The sequence below is a fragment of the Paroedura picta genome, chromosome 6 (assembly GCF_049243985.1).
Source record: "Paroedura picta isolate Pp20150507F chromosome 6, Ppicta_v3.0, whole genome shotgun sequence".
NCBI lineage: Eukaryota > Metazoa > Chordata > Lepidosauria > Squamata > Gekkonidae > Paroedura > Paroedura picta.
The window spans coordinates 43,503,565-43,521,764 of record NC_135374.1 but is presented as its reverse complement, the minus strand read 5'-3'; the positions used below and the strand labels follow the sequence as shown (position 1 = coordinate 43,521,764).

Genomic DNA, 18,200 nt, shown 5'->3' with positions numbered 1-18,200 from the left:
CTGAATGCTACTCAGGTCTGTTCAATGAAGCTTGGTCCTCTGAAAGCAGGGGCTCTGTGAGAGCTCCCCAGAGGCTCCCTGTGCTTTCCCCTACATCCTGCATTAATGGACTCTGACACAAGCTATTCCTGGCATTGCCATGAAAGCAGAGAACTGGCCACTTTCATTGACCTGGAGGTAGCGTTCTCACATTGTTACCATGCCTGGGAAAGGGAGTGAAACCTGGACGCTTACTTCTACCTCAAACTGTCTTCCCCCCACCCCAAATATTCCTTGGGTGTAGCAGAGAGGCATGGCCAGCTAACATCACCCAGTTTCAGGACTCCTTGAAGCCTGACAAATATTTCAGGGGCTCCTCTATGGTAAGAAGGTTGAAAAAAGGCTGTAGGAATGTGTTCTTAGGATTGTTCTTGCAATTGGTCAGCTACGTGTGATATGCACTTGGGCAGCCATATTCCAAACATTTCACACCTGCTATCGTGGTTTTCTTTAATCCTACCCTCCCCCCCCCCCAATTGCTGAGAGTGACTAAGGTCAGATCTGTAACTGGAGATCAACCATGGACCCAGGTGAAAGATGTATTTGCCTGGTATTTGCCTGACACCTATAACTGTCAGACAGTTTGATCATATCTGCAGCTGCTGCAGTAAAATGGTATGTTTACACCCCAGCAGTTACGGAAGCATTCTGTGTGAGTGGCTGCATCCCACTGATTTCCTAAAATCTTATTCCATCCCTTCGGGGCACTTTTCTTGCCAGTTCTAGGGAGAGCAAGACTTGTTTCATTGTCTAATCTGTTGAAGCTGTGTAATTCCTCTGCACCACAGAGGGTCTCGGACTCAGCATGAGCATGACAAAAACAGCATCTCTTCCTGCCTCTTGCTGGAGCAGGAAGCATGAGGTAGAACTTGTATGGTTATGTGAGCATAATTTGTTTCCCCCAAGGGCAACATCATAAACTCGTATCTTTTTAAAGCATCTTCTCTCACAGCATTTTAAGACTGAAAATATTTACTCAATTGCATATTCAGAGGGAAGTGAGATTGTTTTGCTTCACACGTTTTTTGATAGAGCGAAAGTCAACAAGTAAGCAGCAGTATGGTGGAATCACGACTAACAGACGTTTGTCATATGGGTAACCTGTGGCATATTCTGTGTGGGAAGATCACAAAGCAGATGCTTTCATGACTCCATGACCCACTGCTTTGAAACCCTGGAATGAAAACTGCTTTCATACAATACAAACAAACAAGCTTAAGGGAATGAGATGCCAGTCCCGGATCTCAGCCAGCATCAGTCTGTGTGAATAGGCCAAATATGCATCCAAACCGTATGAACGAGGGTTTGTCCACGTGATCAGGAATCCAAGCATTTGCAAGATTTCCACATGAAGAATTCATATGTATATAGGTCTGTTCACACAGACTATAGAAAACACAGAGATGAGGGCATGAACTTGTGCCACATGCCTCCTCCCTGTATTTACTTAGTGCTTAGTTTGATTGTCTGAAAAAGAGATACACATTTTCATGTGGTGGGATGAACACTTGCAGTATGTCAGGAAAGAAGAAACGACTTCCTTTCTGACAGTTAGACAGGGATCAACTTTCTGCAGCATTCGTGGGTATGTGAACCGAGCCTTCATTCATACTGTTGTAAGTACATATGTTTCTGTGAATACACTGGTTTGGATCTAGGGCTATCAACCTACAGGTGGGGGCCTGAAACGCTCCCAGAATTACAATTGACCTCCAGACTGCAAGGATCAGTTTGACTAGAGAAAATAGCAGCTTGGAAGATTGACTGTATGGCATTATACCAGGCTTTCTCAGCCAGGGTGTTAGAAAACCCTGGGATTTCATGACAGACCTGGAAGGGTTTCCTGAATAGGTGGAAAATAATTTTTTATAATTTTTAAACACTTGTTAAATATTTTTGTGTGCTATGACCATATATTATCATGTCTAATAATAACCTGCCACCCTCCCAAAATGACCAATGACGGACCTGGAGCGGGGTGGGAAGAGGAGGGCCCCTGGGTAGGTGTGTAGACAGCTATGCTTCCCAACCCTATTCTGCACAATTGTGCCACTTCTGGGGTTTCTTGAAGCCTGTAGAATGTTTCTGGGATTTCTCAATGGTAAAAAAGTTGAGGAAGGATGCATTATACCCTGATGAGGTTTCTCCCCACCCCAGGCTCCATCCACAAAGTTCCAAGAATTTCCTAGCCTGGAGTTAGCAACCCAGAGAACATTTCTAATAATGAAAGGAGAATTTTTTCACTAATTTCCTCTGTCTCACAACGATATCTGGATGGTCCCCCATTCCTCAAGAGCCACAGTGTGGCTATTTCAGGGATGATTTGGGACTGCAGCAGGAAGTGAAAGACAAGGAAGTCCTGTTCCACTGGAAAAAATATCCATTCTGTCATTGGAGATTTATTCTGGGATTCAAGCAGCTGAGCTAAAGAGGAAAGGAGTCCTGGACAATGACCACAAATCTGGTTCCTATTCCCTGGTCATGCACACTGAACATATGAATTCCTGGAATTTTTAGATCTTTCTAAACTCAGAAGTAAAATGAAAATGAAATTGGCAACTTACTATTGACTATGTACAACAAACTTAATTGTATGATGTTAAAGATGCATAGGAGTAAATCATTGGAGAATGTAAAAAAACAAATAGATGTGAATGATGTGCACAAAGTGAGAGGGTTTTCTTGGATATTACCCCTTCAGTGATGAATATGCATGGTCATTCTTTCAATTTCATACCATAATCCCTTCCCATAGCCGAGGTTGTGAAATGTTCCAGCAGCAGTGCTTATGTGGGTGTGGAGGAGCAAATACTTGAGACTTAGGAAACTTTTATAATATTTGCTTTTATTTACAGATAAGAGAATTCAATGCAGGTGGGGGCCAAAGAGTTTAAATCTACAGGAAGACAGACTCTGCATTTGAACTCACAAAGGTTTCTAGCGAGGTCTGCCATCACTCAGATAGTGGCACACAATACTTCATTGGCTGGATGTTACCCATTTGTTATTGTCTATTTGTGCACAGCATCGCCTCGCATTGTAAACATCTTCATTCCTCCCCATGATGGTACAGTATCATTGATGTTGATTCACATTTTCCATGGAATCAATGTAGTCCTGACATACATACTAGAGATGGCCTAGTATTATATAGTATGGTACAGTTGGTAAGAGCCTCTTGTGGTGCAGAGTGGTAAGGCAGCCATCTGAAAGCTTTGCCCATGAGGCTGGGAGTTTGATCCCAGCAGCCGGCTCAAGGTTGACTCAGCCTTCCATCCTTCCGAGGTCGGTAAAATGAGTACCCAGCTTGCTTGCTGGGGGGTAAACGGTAATGACTGGGGAAGGCACTGGCAAACCACCCCGTATTGAGTCTGCCATGAAAACGCTAGAGGGCGTCACCCCAAGGGTCAGACATGACTCGGTGCTTGCACGGGGGATACCTTTACCTTTACAGTTGGTAAATTAATAATTATTTTTCTTTACTCCATTTAAACCCAGCCTTTCTCCTCACTTGGTACCCTGTGGCTTGTGTTATTTTCCTTTCCCCCCTTTCTTCCAGCAATAACAGCCCTGTGAGAAGGGTTAGGATAAGAGTGTGTGGCTGGGCCTCAAGATCCCACTGAGCTTCCATAGCAGAGACTGTTTATGCGCTGGGAACTTCACTGCCCCAGTTCCCATGCAGGAGCACAAATCGGGGGTGGATGAGGCGCACTGGGCCAAATGCTCCCCTGTGAGGTGGGGCAACCTGCCACGACTAAAACTCCAGCCTGCAGCCCGGCATAAAACCTCCAGTGCGTAAACGGTGAGGAATCAAACCTGGGTCTCCAAGATCCTAGTCTGTCACTTCTAGCCACTACCCCGCATTGGCTCTGTGTCAATATCATTGTCAGGAAAAGGAGCGATCTGCTGAATGCCATGTGTTCTAAGGAGGCATTCCACCAGTCCTTCCCAGCAGCTCTGTATTTTGATCACAACAACCATTTTTCTCCTTGTGTCTTATTCTTTGGTATACTCGCCTTACATGCTTTGGTCAGACTTCTATGTCTCTAACTGGACCTGCAAAGCAGATTGCTAGGCAACAGAGTCTGAGAATGAGGCACTTCCACTCCAGCCCCGTTACTGTTAAGATGCTGATAGAAACCAAACAATGCGGGGAGCCCATGGACTGCTCATGTGAAGGGGGGGGGGGGGGAAGGAGAGCACTGGAAAAATGAGAGGGAGGTAGAATACAGGGCTGCTGTGAGAGATAAAAATAAATGGCTTCAAAGGTAATGCAATTAAAAAGAAGATGAAATTATGCTATGCAATAGAGAAGAAGGAATAAAAAGAGGGTAATTTTAAGAGTTAAACATGCCACATAGTGTGTGTGTGTGTGTGTGTGTGTGTGTGAGAGAGAGAGAGAGAGAGAGAGAGAGAGAAAGTTGGTTATAAATATACTCGTCAAAAATATTCTGTAAGAGTATGATGAGGTATAAAATTGCTTGCCCTTTGTGAAAATCCATTCAGTGGTCTATGGGTATGATATCTCAAGGGTCACAAGTGTTGTCCACCAAGATGAGAGTTTAGCCTTGTCTTTCCGGATGCTATTGCAGCAGCAGCAGCAGCTTTCCACCACTGTCTCCATACTGCTGCTATTACTTACATAGGACTTAGCACCACCAATAAAAATGTGTGGAAGAGTCCCCATCAAATGGAGAAGATTCCCAATTGCAGTCTCCAGCATTTCCTGTTCAAGGGATCTTATGTAGCATGGCCAGGAAAGTGTCTTTGTTCCAAATCGTGAAATCCAGTTTGTTGGTGTAGACAGTACTTGGCACAAGACAGCTACTGATATGTGAAAAAGGGTCTCAAGTGGAAAACCTTTGAATGGCTGACTAGTAGTAATAAAATCACTAATTGGTTTCATTATAGTCAACTGTTTACCAAGAGCTAGATTTAATTTATATAATTGATTTGACCCATATTTTTAGTTTCATTAAGTATAGCCATTTGTATTTTCCGTTGCTGTTTCCATGTAAGCAGAATATGCCAACTGTGGAGAACAGCTCTTCAGATGCAGGTAATGAACTGCAAAGATTGTAGGTTGGATATAACTGGGCACAAGAAGCAGAAATTGAACCAATGTGGAAAGTTTCCTGTGGACAAGCAATGTCAATTCTGCCGCAAGGTCAATTCTGTGGTAGAAAAAAAATGGGAAGAAGGGGGGGGGAGAGAAAGAAAGTTGTTGGCCAGGGGTTTTATAGATGGGTTGACACATCATTCCATTGATGTTGTAGTTTCACTCAAGATCTCATTTAGAGCTTCCATGAGAACAACCATATCATTCCATTTGAAACTACTGCCATAATAATTTGGGAATGTGCTGGTGAGGGACACAAGTCAGACCAGATTATTACCTTGTGCAACTAGTACTCCCAGATATCAGAGCTGGCAGGCTCAGGGTACTTGGTGAAGTACTTCCTGGCAAGGTACCTCTGCGGAATCTGCTACCATAGCATGTCTGGCTTCCTGTCATTGCTGTTGAGTTCCCTCTTCCCAACCAGCAGCCAGTAATAGGGTTTCTGCTTTGCCTGGCTCTTAGAGAAGTGTCTTTCTTGATATTTCAGTGTCCTTGAGCAATATGACTTCTACAAACCTGAATGCATTTGGAGTGTTAATGACACTGTTATAGGAATGAATTCTGAGTCTACAAAGATCAGATTTATATCTAGTCCTGTACTCCTATTTATAGACATCCAGGTCAGAACCCAACATAGGGTTAAGTTGGCTGATGCTTATTGATTTCAAAGGGTGTTTGTTTTGAATTCTGGCTGGAGTAACTGGGATGAGGGTAGCTTTAATAGTTTTAGCAACCTTATTCAAGGACTAAACCACCCCTAATAAACAAACCACCCTATAGGGACAATGTTTCAAGTAACAAAATTAAATGACAAAAAGCCTATTATTCAGCATAAAGCATTAATATGGTGCTTCAGCCATTTCTTGAAAAGCTTTATAGATCCAGAAATTGCAAGCATTATCAAATAAATGTGAATGTTCTGTTGCAACTAGAAAAACCAAGCACAATAATATAATATTTTGAAATATGAGTGGCATACTTGTCTGAAGAAACAGACATTGAGTTGGATCCACAACTTAGATGGGAAACCACCATAGGAAGATTCTGCAGAGGCAAACCTCTGCATCTTGAAAGCATCTTGCTGGGGTCACCATGAATTGGTTGCAACTCAATGGCATTTACATACATAGGACTTTCTCAAGCAGGAGGATGCAAGCCTTTAAAAAGACATATCATATGTTTCAAAAGGGTTAACAACATTGGGAGGAAATGCTGCATATTATATTTATTTTGTGAGCTTGCAGCTCCTTAACTGCAGATTTGCTTAGGACAGACCTGAATAATAATTGACCCACCAAGCTGAACAATGGTTACCAGCCATGTATTATTGTCTTCATGGTGCTCAACAGCTGCTGTCATATTTACAGTTCCAAGAAGGCATCAAAAGGGGAATTATGGAACCTCAAATCAGTTTAGACTATTAATCTGGATGAGTCAAAAATTCCATAGATGCATGCTAATACAACCACGTGTAAAATATTCCCGCTTGTTTGATTTTTTGTTATATAGTCTACAATTATAGATGTAGATGTATAAAGTCATTTTTAATGTTAATATACATAGTATGACTATGAAATCAATATCAAGGCTCATTGGCTAGATTGCAGTTGTTTTCACTGACAGATATTTAAAAAGGGATCCTCTTTCAATCAAATATAATTGAATTCCACATCAGTCTGTTACAGAACAAAAGCCTCACCAAATAAAGGGGTACAAAATGTAGGCATTTCAGAGGTTAGACACATTTCCATTCATGTCTGATGGATGAAGGATTAAGACTGTTGCTATTAGATTTATTACTTTAGATTCAAGAGTCTTTTGAACACTTAATAGCTCCTTATATAAGGACTTCGTTGTTTCTAAGAATGGGCAAGTTCATCTCCATGTTGAGCTAACAAAGTTGTTCAAAGGGAGATGAGAAATTCCTCACAGAATGGCTGAATAAATCATAGTGATCTTAATATTTCAAAAGAAACTTCTTTCTTAACTTACCTGCAATAAGAATATCACAGTATTTTTCAAAGCCTCTACTTTCTAAAATAGCCCCTCCACAGTAAAATTGTCAAAAAAGGTAACTATTACATTTTTATCTTCCAATCTTCCAAGGAGCCTACATAAAAAGATAAGAGAAGCCATGTTGGATTAGGCCAGTGGCCCATCCAGTCCAATACTTTGTATGAGAAAGGAGGGGGGGACTACTTCTTTTTCTAACTTCTGTATCTCATGCATAATTTTGTAAACCTCTGTCATGTCATCCCTTAATTGTCATTTCTCCAAGCTAAAAAGCCCTAACCTCTTTAACCTTTCTTCATATGGAAAGTTTCCATCCTCCTAATTGTTTTAGTTGTCCTTTCCCACTGCAATAATAACTTTTCTTGAGGTACGGTGACCACAATAGTACATAGTATTCCATGTGAGGCTGTACCACAGATTTATACAGGAGCATTATGATACTGACTAATCTGTTTACCCCTTCCTCATAATCTCCAGCATAGCATTTGCCTTTTTTATTTCAGTCACATACTGAATCTACATCTTCAGTGAGTTATCTACCATGACTCCAAGATCTCTTTCATGGTCAGTTACTGCCAATTTGTACCCCATTAATGTATATTTATAGTTAGGATTTTTGGTGCCAATGTTCATTAATTTCCATGTGCCCAAATTGAACCTCATTTGCCACATTGGCACCCACTCACTCAACCTCAACAGATCCCTCTGGAGAACCTCATAGTCCTCCCTGGTTCTCACTCCCCTGAACAATTTAGTGTCACCTGCAAACTTAGCTATTTCACTGCTTACTCTCAACTCCAAATCATTAATGAACAAGTTTATAAACTATGGACCTAGTCCCAAATCCCTGTGGTATACCGCTGCTTATCAGCTTCCATTGTGAAAACTCCCTATTTATTCTCATTCTTTGTTTCCTGTTAATTAACCAGTTCTTAATTCAGAAAAGGACTTTTGGTCTTATCCCATGATTGCTGGGTTTACTTAGAAGAATTTTATGAGGAACTTTATCAAATGCTTTTTGTATAGTCAACATGTCCATGCTTGTTCACCCCTTCAAAGGTTTCTAGAAAGTTAGTGAGACAACAACTTCACTTGAAGAATCCATGCTGATTCTTCCCCAACAGCTTTTGTTCATTAATACGTCTACTCATTCTGTCCCCTGCAACTTTTTTGAAAGATAGGGAAGGGAGAGCATGCAAGCTTGGGGATTTCTAAGGATCATTCTTGTTATGCACTTACCTCTGTAATAAATTACCTTAATGGAGAACATTGTTCATGAGTTTTGATGTAAGCTTAATTAAATAAGTTCCAATACATTATAATGATCAGCAAGTCAGCCAGACATAATCTGACTCTTGTTCTTGGCAGCAGCCCTTGTTAGGAACTGTTTGTGGGGCCTAAATGATCACTATCCACCAATAAAATTAATTGCTGACCGAGGTTCTGATTACTGCTTTAAGATGCATAGTCCAGTGTTTGTATCGTCTCCCAGTACATCACTGGCCACTCTCCTTTGAATTTTTTTAAAATAAATATTCATTTCTAAAAACAATATTTTATAATGTGTATTTCCTTGCAAAAACCTTGAAATATTACCTCTATTTCTTTCAAAAGCACTTTTGAGAATGTTTATACTGTGTTAGCATCTACCTGTATTCCAGCCTGTATTCTTTTTATCAATATGCTTTCTTGAGATAAATGCAGATAATACATCATTTCAAGTGCCTAAAATGTATAACTGTAATGGTTATCACATGAAACCTCCAGGGTTTTTTTCCCGTTATATGAGTGAACACGGATGTTTATTTATCGAGATGCATGGTCACTATAACAGTTTTTCATATATACTGCCCTATGCTTTTCTCTCACTCATCACTTGCAATGTCCCTGTAAATTACAAAGATACAAAAAATGCATCTGTCGTAACCACCTTGTAGCTTGCCTACTGAACAATAACTCATATACATGGAATGAAAGCAAACCAGTCTATTCATTTCATGATCATCTAGAAACAATTCTGATGTCCTTGAAGTAACTAAAAAGTCGTCCTTGAGTTTTGATGGTGCAAGGCAGTGCTTCTCAACCTTCCTCATGCCACGACCCTTTAATACAATTCCTCATGTTGTGGTGACCACTAACCATAAAATTATGCAAGTATTCTTTCACATAAATTAAACCTAAACTGACCTACGGCATGAAGATCCATTGTTCATGATTGTATATAAATTGCTTATAAATTGTATATAAATAGGTGGGCGCTTTCAGGAGGGGCGGCAAAAGGGGTGACACCCCCCTCCTGGCCAAGCTGCTAGCCCTGCCACAAACCCTGTGAAAGGGTTGTTCAACCCCTTAAGGGGTCCCTTCACCCAGGTTGAGAACCACTGTATTAGGGAATTTCTCAAGGGTTAGGGTTAGTTAGTTAATCATGGGTCCAGCTGGGGAGTTTGGAGGTTTACTGGAACCCTTAAGGGTGGGGAAGAATTTGTGGCATGGTTTGGAAAGATCTTGACATGTAAAAATATTTGTTGACATTATTGTTCATTTAAATATATAGGGATTTATATTGGGGTAAATTCTCAGGTTAGGGTTAGTTTAAGCATGGGTCCAGTTGGAGAGTTTGGAGGTTTACTGGGATTGTTAGAGGTTGAGAAGTCATTGTGGCCTTGTTTTGAAAGACCATGAGATGTAAAATATTTGTTGACATTACTGTGCATGTGTATACATATATAGGGATATATATTGGGGTAAATTCTGCGGTTAAGGTTAGCTTCATCATGGGCCCGGATGGAAAATTTGGAGGTTTACTGGAATCGTTAGGGGTGGGAAATATTTTGTGGCATGGTTTAGAAAGACCATGATATGTAAAAATATTTGTTGACATTATTGTACATGTAAATATATAGGGATTTATATTGCACTAAATTCTAAGTTCGGGTTAGGGTTATCTTAAGCATGGGTCCGGTTGGGGGGTTTGGAATTTTACTGGGATCATTGGGGGTGAGGAAGACTTTTTGGCATATTTTCGAAAGTCACCCCATCCCGCCTGTGCTCTGCAGCAGGGCCGCCATGGAACCCCCCCCCCCCACACACACACACACACATACACGGTTAAAAGTAGGGAGAAAGGAGAGAAGCGGCGAGCCAAGGGAGCAAGCCCAGCCCAGAGTGGGACAGCGAGCAATGTGGATGCGGTGATGATGGCAACAGCAGCCCACTCACCTGGGCAAGGTCCTTGCCCCCCTCCAGTCACCTCCTGCAGGGGGGTTTCCCATGGCCACAGCTGGGGGGCTGGCAGAAGTGCCTCCGCAGTGCTAGCTGACAGCTCCTCCAGCTGGGTCCCCACTGGGCTTCAGCGCCAAAGTTGGAGTTGCGGCGAAGAAAAGGTTGACAACCACTGGTATAGGGATTTATATTTGGGTAAAATCTCAAGTTAGGTTTAGGGTTAGCTTAATCATTGGTTCTGTTTCAGAGTTTGGAGGTTTACTGGGATCGTTAGGGGTGGAGAAGACTTTGTGGCATGGTTTGGAAAAATCATTAGATGTAAATATATTTGTTCTCAATATTGTATATGCAAATATAATATGGATTTATATTGGGGTAAATTCACAAGTTAGGGTTAGGGTTAGCTTAAAGATGGGTCCAGTTGGGGAGTTTGTTGGTTTACTGAGATTGCTAGGAGAGGGAACGATGTTGTGACATGATTTGGAACCACCATTAGATCTATAAATATTTTCTGACATTGTTATACATGTATAAATGTAGGGATTTATATTAGGGTAAATTCTCAGGTAAGAATCAGCTCAGGCCTCGATCCGGTTGGGGATTTGGTAGGTTTACTGGGATTCATAGGTGTTGGGATATACTTAGTGCCATGATTTGAAAAGGACATTTTATATGTAAATATTTTCTGACATTATTATATATGTAAATATATAGGGATTTATATTCTGGTAAATTCTCAAATTAGGGTTAGGATTACTTTAATAATGGGTATGGTTGGGGAGTTAGGAGGTGTACTGGGATCATTAGGGGTGGGGAAGACTTTGTGGCATGGTTTGGAAAAATCATGACATGTAAAAATATTTGTTGACATGTAAAAATATAGGCATCTATATTATAGGCATCTATATGACATGTAAAAATATAGGCATCTATATTAGGGTAATTACTCAAATTAGGGTTAGGGTTAGGGTTAGGGTTAGGGTTAGGGTTAGGGTTAGGGTTAGGGTTAGGGTTAGGGTTAGGGTTAGGGTTAGGGTTAGCTTACTCATGGGTCTGTTTGGTGAGTTTGGAGGTTTACTGGGATTGTTATGTTCGGGATAGTCTTTGTGACATGGTTTGGAAAGACCATTATATGTATAAGTATCTTCTGACATTATTGTACATTTAAAAATATAGGGATTTATATTAGGATCATTTCTCAAGTTAGGGTTAGGATTAGCTTACTCATGGGTCTGGTTGGGGAGTTTGGAGGTTTCCTGGGATCCTTAAGGGTGGGGAAGAATTTGTGGCATGGTTTGGAAAGATCTTGACATGTAAAAATATTTGTTGACATTATTGTACTTGTAAATATACAGGGATTTATATTGGGGTAAATTCTAAGATTAGGGTTGGGGTTAGTTTAAGTATGAGTCCAGTTGGGGAGTTTGAAGGTTTACTGAGATAGTTAGAAGAGAGAAAGATGTTGTGACATTGCTTCTGGAGAAATTGTAAGTGCAGGTTTACAAAATTCAGGAATGTACAATGCGGACTCTGTGCAAATTAAACCCATAAAACTCTCAGGAGACTTGCCCCTCATTCTTCTTTACATGCCTTCCAAGTTATGTTTATATTGGGCTTTGGGGGAGGGGTTGAGTTATGTCCCCCAAAAGAAGTTGCCCCAGGAAACTCTTTTTGGGGAAAATGGGTGCAGGTTCAAAAGTGTGTAAAATGGACCTCCAGCAAGCTACACACACTAAATGCACAGGAAACCTCAGCCTGCTCCTCTACAATATTTTGAAAAAGATGGCAGATTACCTTTCTGGGGTTCCAGTTATGGACCCCCCCAAAAGGTCTCCAAAGAGCTTTCTATGGCTTGAGAATTCCACAAGCACTCCTGTTGCTTTGATTGAGCGGAATGGAAATGTATCCATTCACAAACCACCATGAACCACCTGGAAGGTCGTGGAAAGTTCATGTTGGTTGATCTGCCACAAATTTCATTTTGCAAACCCCGAGCCAGCCAAAATCCATCACTGGTCACATTTGGGAGGTCATATTTTCATTTTAATAAGATTTAAAAACCTGCTTGTTGATATACTCAGATCTAAACAAGAAAATATAATTTATTAAAATATTTTATCATTACTTTTTATATCATAATCATGAGAGACAGAGGTTCCCCTAACATAGTGATCATAGGTGAGCATATCTGACTCTTCCCTTCCTTTCCTAAATTCATTCCAGATATTATTTAGAGAGGAATTTGGCTGCTGAACTTTCATTATGCTCCTAGGGCTATGCAATAAAAATAAAATATTTCTTTGCTGAAAAGTGGGCTCTTGAAGCCCAACAAATAATCGAGTGGTTTCTATGACGTCTGTCTGTCTCATGCACACTTTTTTTTTCATTTCACCATTCAAGGAAGTAAACCATCATACATGATTCTTCCCTCCTCTGTCTTAGCCTTGGACTCCTATGATTGGGGAGCAACTTCTACTTGTCATGCTGAAGGTCCCGGGTTCAATCCCCAGCATCTGCATTTTTAGTAGGTAACGTGAAAGACCTCTGCCTAAGAACCTGGACTGTCACTGCTAGTTTGAGCAGACAGTACTGATTTCCGTGGACCAAGGGTTTGATTGTGTATAAGGCATCTTCATGTGTTCACCTGAGAGACGATGACTAGCCAAAGGTCAGAGACCTCCATGGCTCAGTAGGGTATTTGTACAGCATCCCAACCACTAATCCACACAAAGGTAGACAGCCAGCTTTATGTGGTATGAATGAGTGAACAGAATGTTTAACAAGGTAATCCTATAAGGCTTATATACATACATGCACATATCCGGATCAACTGCATTATGGTTTCACTGTCCTCCATGTTTGTCTATGACCTGTTAAAAATATAGTAATAAATCACAGTACACTGTAAACCACAAATGAATCTAACAGAAAATCAATGGGAAATTAAGTGTTTCAGTACAAGACAGCTGCTGGACAAGAACTGGCAGGTTAGCTGAAATCAACATGAGCCTGATGCTGAGGATGCAGGATGGCTGGGGAAAAACCAGACACCTACTTGGTAATTGCAAATGGGCTCTTGTTTCTGTCCTTTGCCCTCACCCTCTGATCAATGTCAGTCACTGAAGCCAGGGAAATGAAAACCTCTTCTTATACGGCAGCCAGTGAACTTCCATTGTGGTAGAGTTCATGCCCCCCCCCCTGTATAGTGTTTTGTGAGTGGTGGTTACAACGTGTAGATCATACTTTGTTGGCCCTTTGTTTACCATCTTCAGTAACACTCTAGCAGTTTCTATAGTGTTCTGGGGTATAGCAAATTGCAGACATTTTATGAAGAACATTTTATTTATTTGGGATCCATTCCCTGCCAGCTGGGGGCAACCCACTATATGACAAATCTCTGATCACAGTGTTTCTTTTATCACAAAAAGATCGCTGTGAAGAGGAGGGTCATCTGTATTGGTACTTCACTGCTGCAGGGGGAAGCTAACCCTCCAACCTCCACTTTATCTGATTGAGGAGTGCCATTAGCTAGAAATAAGATATAAGTATACCTGTCTCTTCTATCTACTGCTACTACTGGCTGAGAGATTATTTCTAGTGAGAAATGGCCCGGGGGGAGACTGTGGCCCTCACCCAGATAATTTTTTCCATTAATGTTAGAAGAAACAAAAAAGCAAGATCCAATCTTGGATTCCTTGTGTAGTAAGTAGTTTGGTCTTAAATTCTTGATTACTGTTATATAATAACACTCCCATCCTGTCACTCAAGGGCTGCATTGTTCATCTAAGGACTGCACAACAATTTTGTCTGCTTTAATATCAAATTGGTCATTTGCTATGTTGCATTTCTCTCCTCACTTCACTTCACTTCCTATCACAGACCCACAGACAAAGAGTCCCACAGCCTTTAGGGAGTGAGCAGGATACCTGCATTTCACTTTGTACCAAAACAACTTACTGGCCGCTGAGTTATTAATACAGCTGTTAGATGCACTCCCATAACAATTTCATCTAATCATGCTATTTTAGAAGTCTTATTTAGTAATCACCAGGGACTACACACAATGTTTCTAGTTCACTGTGAAATGCCCATGACTTTAGGCATGCTTTCTCTGACCCATATCTTTTACAACAGTATTTCTTTCTTTTTCTACCATTCAGTCCCATGTTTTCTTGAACATCTGAAACATCTAGGGAAGATATATAGAAATTTTATTTTTTATTATTTTCTTCTTGGCAGACTTGAGAACACAAATCTTTGAAACAAGACACCCTTGAAATTGGTTGAGCCACGGATGGGCTGTACTTAATTCACAAGAAGAGGCAGCTATCAGTTTTCTTACCCAGGAGGCACCAAGTAGAGGTAAAGTGACAGGTCCTTAATTACCAATAATAAGATCTATAACCTATTTTACATGGTTGATGTGTTTTTTTCACAAAAGTACTTTTAAAACTATTAGTGAGCACTATTGCAGAAATAATTTGTTCTTTAGATGTTCCACGTTACTTCACTTTGTTATAAGATGCCATCAAAACACAGCATTGGTTATCACCTCCAAAGTGGTAGATGCGATCTAAGATGGCATTGAGACAATCAAATGTCAAAGACTCTGAATTTATTTCCTCCTGGCATTTGAAGCAAGCATTTTTATGGCTGTTGCTAAATAGAAATTGTTGGTTGTTTGAAGACCTGGATAAGAACTAACACTTTTATATTCTGAAACTGTTGTGCATATTTATTGAAAGTAACACTTTGTCACGTAGCAAGGTTTGTTGTTTTCTACTCACTGCTCCTGGGAGTCAGCAGCTGAAGTCAGCCCATGGAGCAGATAGAAGACTAAGCAATGGAAGAAAACTAGCTCTGACCAGACTAGAAGTTCTGTCTTGCCTGTAGGAATGAATGTTGCATACCTAATTTCCTTCTGAATACCAAGAGGGCTTGAGGGTTTGAGAGCCCACCATTTTAGGTAACTCACTAGCCCTGGACACAGACCCAGAGCATGAGGGTCTTTGTTCTGGTCGGATGGTCTGTCTGGAGGAAGGGACCAATCAGCACCCTTCCTCATCCCGGCCAGAATCCGCCCTAACTCCTCCCACTAAGCCCTTACGGCTTTATTTAGTCCGCGGTGCCCGCCGCTGGCTGTGTTAAGATTATTGCACGTTTATTCAAATGTTTTATAGACTGTTCCATGTATTGTTCTTATGCTATTATGTAAACCGCCCTGAGCCCCCAGGGAGGGCGGTATATAAATAAACAAACAAACAAACAAACAAACAAACAAATAAATAAATAAAATGTTATGAGGTCATTGGCACCAACCAAAGGTTTGGTAGAAGAGTTCCATCTTGCAGGCCTTGCAGAACTGTGCCAGCGACAGGGCCCAGACCTCCTCTGGGAACTCATTTTACCAAGTAGGGGCAGGACTGAGAATGTCCTGGCCCTGGTTGAGACCAGACTTACCTCCTTGGGGCCAGGGATCAACAGGGACCTTCCTTGGGGCCGGGGACCACCAACCGGTTGGAATTTCAGGGGGCATAGGCAGAGTGGTGGTCCCTCAAATACATGGGCCCACCACAGCCTTAAAGGTAACTACCAAAACCTTAATGATGGAGAGCCAGTTTGGTGTAGTGGTTAGGAGTGCAGACTTCTAATCTGGCATGCCAGGTTTGATTCTGCGCTCCCCCACATGCAACCAGCTGGGTGACCTTGGGCTCGCCACGGCACTGATAAAACTGTTCTGACTGAGCAGTAATATCAGGGCTCTCTCAGCCTCACCCACCCCACAGGGTGTCTGTTGTGGGGAGAGGAATGAGAAGGCGACTGTAAGCCCCTTTGAGCCTCCTTTGGGTAGGGAAAAGTGGCATATAAGAACCAACTCTTCTTCTTCTTCTTCTTCTTCTTCTTCTTCAACCTGATCTGGAATTTAATTGGAAGCCGGTTCAGCTGCCAGAGCACAGGCCACATGTGGGCCTTCTGAGGTGTTCTTGTGAGGACCTGGCCAGCTGCATTCTGGACCAACTGACATTTCCAGGTCAGGGATAAGAGAAGGCTGGTCTAGAGTGTGTTACAGAAGTCCAGTCTAGAGGTGACTGTCACATGGATTGCTGGAGCTAGGTATTCTGGGGTTAATCTCTTCCTCCTTTCCTGCTCTTCTCCCAGTCCGGATTCCATGCTCCCACAGCCACTTTCCATTAAAAGGAGCAAAATAGCACACATGCGTGTAATATATAATGTTGCCTTTAAATACAGAGGCTACAGTTTAATGAAGAAGCCAAGATAAAACCGAACAGAGCTGGGAATTGTGTGGCATTGAAACATATCAGTGCAGTATCTACATCTGGAATTTTAAACTCCACAGTCCTCAAACCTTTTGCTGCTGACAGCTGCACTACAATCAACAGACTACTCTAAAAGATGGCGAAGAGGGGCAAGCGCCATCAAGTGTCAGATGACTTTGCCATTTGAGATATGCAGCCTAGTGTCAAACTACGTCTTCATTTCTACTGCTGTTTTCTACTGAGAAATATTCATTTGGGTGTTTAAGACCATTCAAAATTGTATCTTGACTGAGAAGCTAGGGTGGGAGACTGAAACTAGGAGACCGTTACTGGTAAGGTGAGTGTGTGCATGGGAGGGGGGCTTTACTAAGCTACTAAAATAGTGGGGAGCGTTCACTGAGGTTGCTTTGTGAGTGGACATAGTTTGAGGGTGGGTGCTTGTAGCCTTCTAGAGAGTGCTGTTTTTGTCTGGGTCTGTTTGAGTCTTTGTCTGCTGTGTTGAACACTGAACAAGGTCTGTTTGTCTGGGTCTGATTGTGGGCCCCACCCTCTGTTGTTGCTGCCAGGAGATGGGAGCTGTGGCCTCTGCACTGTCAAGGTTCTCAAACGTAGCATTCCCACCTTTCAGAGGGACTAGACAATGACTCAGCTGTGATGTTATGCTGTTAGTTTTTAGTAGTTTTATATGTATTCATGTACTTTTTTGGGTTTGTTGTTTATATTGTTGTAAGCCACCTTGAGTTGACGGGTTCAAGAGGGGCAGGCTATAAGTAAATAAATAAGCAAACAAACAAACAAAAAAGCTTCTTTTAAAAAGTGTAAGATGTGCCCAATGAACTGGACAGTAAGAGACCACGGGTAAGTCAATAATAAGGCATGCAAAAAAAAAAAGATTTTGATGAGTGAGTTCCTAAAAGCATCAAGGCAAACAAGAAACAATTTTTAAAATATATCTAAAGCAGGAAATCAGCTAGTGAAGCAAGTGGGGCCTTTAGATAAGAAAGGGAAAAAGGGAGTGTTAAAGGAAGATGGAAAGATGACAGAGTAGCTCAATTACTTTTCTGCTTCTGTGTTCACTGTGGAAAGTGTGGGACATGCCATAGCCCCTATTTCCAGGAAGGGAGTCTGAAGAGCTGAGAAAAATTGAAGTGACCAGAGGTGAAATTGCAGACCTGCCAGGGAAAGTAAAAACTGAAGTCTCCAGGTCCTGATGGCATACACCCAACAGTTCTTAAGAAACTCAGATGTGAGATCATTGATCTACTAATCCATATATGTAATCTATCATTAAACTAAGCTCCTGCACCAGAAGATGGTGGAGTAGCAATGTGTGACACCAACTTTTAAAAAGGGATCCAGATGGGAACCAGGAAATTACAGGCCAGTCAGCCTAATGTTTGTCCCATTCAAATTAGTAGAAACTGTGATCAAAGATAGAATTGTTAGACACACTGAGGGACAAAGCCTGCTGAGGGAAAATCAGCATGGCTTCTGCAAAGGGAAGTCCTGCCTCACCAACCTTTTGAAGC

General features: G+C 41.5%; 1 protein-coding gene across 11 annotated transcripts in view; it reads left to right on the top strand.

The window, feature by feature from the left end:
- The window catches only part of HTR1F (5-hydroxytryptamine receptor 1F), a 134,472-nt gene that overhangs the window by 28,341 nt on the left and 87,931 nt on the right, over positions 1–18,200 (top strand). For 10 of the 11 annotated variants that reach the window (XM_077342341.1, XM_077342340.1, XM_077342338.1 and 7 more), the window contains exon 2: positions 14,633–14,755. The exons of the other annotated variant lie outside the window; for it this stretch is intronic. The gene's annotated coding sequence lies outside the window, so the exon portion shown is untranslated. The remainder of the gene's footprint in view (positions 1–14,632; positions 14,756–18,200) is intronic. 11 annotated transcript variants of the gene reach the window in all.